This window comes from Lactuca virosa, chromosome 6 (assembly GCF_052849685.1).
Source record: "Lactuca virosa cultivar CGN04683 chromosome 6, Lactuca_virosa_CGN04683_v6, whole genome shotgun sequence".
Taxonomy (NCBI): domain Eukaryota; kingdom Viridiplantae; phylum Streptophyta; class Magnoliopsida; order Asterales; family Asteraceae; genus Lactuca; species Lactuca virosa.
The window spans coordinates 192,046,262-192,049,369 of NC_136431.1; the positions used below are offsets into that span (position 1 = coordinate 192,046,262).

General features: G+C 33.9%; 1 non-coding gene across 1 annotated transcript; it reads right to left on the bottom strand.

The window, feature by feature from the left end:
• Nucleotides 1-1,976: 1,976 nt before the first annotated feature.
• On the bottom strand, nucleotides 1,977-2,083 carry LOC145123129 (small nucleolar RNA R71). The gene has a single exon (XR_013715006.1). It is a non-coding gene; the product is annotated as a small nucleolar RNA R71 (small nucleolar RNA).
• Nucleotides 2,084-3,108: the final 1,025 nt, after the last annotated feature.

Sequence of the window (3,108 nt, forward strand, 5' to 3'; positions counted from 1 at the left end):
TTATATTAATATATTATAAGTTCTAATATATTAATATGGAATCATATTATTTAATTAGTATTGATCAAGAATTAATTTAGAATTAATTAAGTGATCAAAAAGAACTAATTAAATATGGACTCTTATATATATGGAATGGGCCAAGTTCATTTAGGTTGGGCTAAGCTTTCATGGATGGTCCATGGAGCTTTTAACCCATGGATCCTATGTAAATGAAAGGTCATGGGTATTAGGGTTTACATGGATGTAACCCTAATCCTCCATAATATATAAAGGGGTCCTTGGCTCACAAAATTGGCACAAGTGTGTGAAAATAAGAGTGGGTCGATTTTAGTGTGCATACATATTCTCTCAAGTTCTTCCAGGGTGTTTTTGTGATTTGTGATTCCATTTGAGGCTTCCACACTATTGGGGCTAAGCTCTTAAAGCTTGAAGACATCAAGCTACATCAAAAGATATGTCATCGAACTAGAACTTTGTAGTATAGGTGCTTCATAATATGCTAGTTAGGATGAAACCTTGGAATAGTTAATATTTGCATGTATAATAGAGAAAACATAGATCCAAGGTTTATAGGGTTGCATGTACACCATAGGAGTGTTAGAATGCTCAAAACCCAACAATAATTTGATCATAATTCTGTTTAGATAAAATCTTACATAGCTCACTAATTCTTAATAGTCAATTTTGTATTTGCTTGTGTATGATCATTGTATAGTAGTTCATGAATTGATAAAATCATTAGGAGATCTAATTAATACTGCTAATAATATCTATTGTAGTAACCAATTTTATTAATCCATATATAAGAACTAACCATAGGAAAAAGGTGGAATCGAGACTAAACGAAAGTGTTTTTAATATCTTGATAACATTCGTTCTTAATTAAGTGTTTGTTAGTTTAAAGTTAATCTGAACTTGAAAAATCAGATAAAACCCCTTTTTAATTGTTGTTTGATTTTATATTAATTTTTAGTAATTATTTTAGTATATTGAATATGTTCCCTGTGCTCGATACCCAACTTACTTTACTATACTATACACTGACAATGTACATTGCCTATTTGTGCATTAGTAGATAGGTATTTAGGTTTATAAATTTAAAGCTAGATAGGTATAATCTGTGCACATCAAGTTTTTGGCTCCGTTGTCGGGGAGCGGCTATTTAAGTTGTTAGTTTAATTACTTTAGATTAATCGATCCTTTTTGTGGGGTAAACCCCACAAAAAGTTAATTTTCCGCATTAGTTAAATTTTCTACATTTCAGAACTCACAACGTGAGCATACACGTTCACAATGTGAGAACTACAATCTCAGTTTATTTTATTTTAGTTTGTTTTTACATTTTTGTTTCGTTTTGTTTCAGTAGTATATGATCCACGGATCAAAGACACGGTTGACATCACCTTTTGAAGACCCGGAGTAAGCATTTCATAAAAAGAAAGACAAACACGTTGGAGGATCAAGAAACAACACGATAAAGAAAGCAAGTTCGAAAGCTTTGATAAGACTCCTAACAAAAAGGAAGTTGGTTACGAGCCCGAAACAAAATCAGAAAAAGAAAGCGAACCCGGAAGCGAGCCAAAAGATGAGATAGCCAACATTATCGACATGACTATGGAGGCATACAAGAAGCGAATTCGTGAGGACACCGGTACGGGCCTTCTGCAACCCAAAATTCCCTCCACTGCCAACTTCGAACTCAAGGGACACATCCTTTCCGCGCTAAAAGATATTCCATTCTACAGAAAAATCATGATGATGCATACAAACACCTCGATGAAGTCAAAGACATCGCCGATTATTTTAATATTTTGAATGTACCATGAGAAACGGTGTTGTTGAGAATGCTTCCGGTTGCGTTCAAGGGAGCAGCAAAAGATTGGTTGAAGGCACTCCCACTCGGTGCAATTACAACATTGGCACAAATGCGTGAAGAATTCACCCAACAATTTTTCCCACCATCGAAGGTTTCTAAACTTAAGAAAGCCATAGCCAATATTGAGCAACAAGCGGGGGAATAATTATATGAAGCATGGGAGAGATATAAAGGGTTACTAAGAAATTATCCCCAACATGATCTTAATGAGCAACAAGAAGTATCTATATTTTATGATGGGGTAAATTCGTATGGGATATTTGTGCCAAGGCTGATGCATACTATAACATGCATCAATTTAATGTTCATAGACTACTAGGTAATCAAGTTAATGCAATATAAATTGATCATTAAATTACACTTAACCTGAATATAAGCAACAACGATTAAAGCTTTATCATGCTAGGTATAAAAAATCAAACATAACCTTAAATCCAACTTCACATAATCCATAAAACAAGAAACTAACTCATAGTTTAGGTTTCATCTAACTAAATGAAAGTATACTAGATTAGCTACTCATGGTAGAAAGTAAACACACAAAATCATAAGATTTTGACATGATTTAATTAATGCAAACCGAATGCGACGTGTGATCTTCAAATTTTCAATCTTCAAACGTTTTCTTTTCCAAAGGATATTTTTCGCTCTTCTCTGGCTTCTGATTTTGATTATTACTCCATAAAATCAGATTCCAACCCCCAAAGTTTAATGTGCAAGGGAGTATTTATAGTTTCCTTAAATTGTCCCTTACGTCGTGAAAATTATTGTCTCACGTCGTGAGGTCAGTGTAAATCGTATCTGGCAAGAAAACTTGGCTTCCACATATAAATCTTCTAGAATATTCAAGCTCACATCGTGAGGAATAGATCTCACGTCGTGACTTCTGTCTTTGCACAAACATCGCAAATTTCCTTACAAACACGGCATGTTACTCTATTGCGACGTTGTGGGGAGTGTCTTTGCTTGGTTCTTCTTACTTTTAAGCTTCATTAAGCTCCCGTTTTAGCTTCAGTCCTTCCAGGTTCCAATATTCGTCACTTCTGGTCCTTTTTCCTCAAGAATGTCCTATTTGGCTGCAAAATGTAATTTAACTCAATAAGTATCAAATATCTTTGCAATGAACCAAAATATTACTTAACATGTATTCAATTAATGCCAAAATATATGTACAAATATTGCAATATCAATAAATAATATTGTTTAGAGTTGTAGTCATGATGGCAATT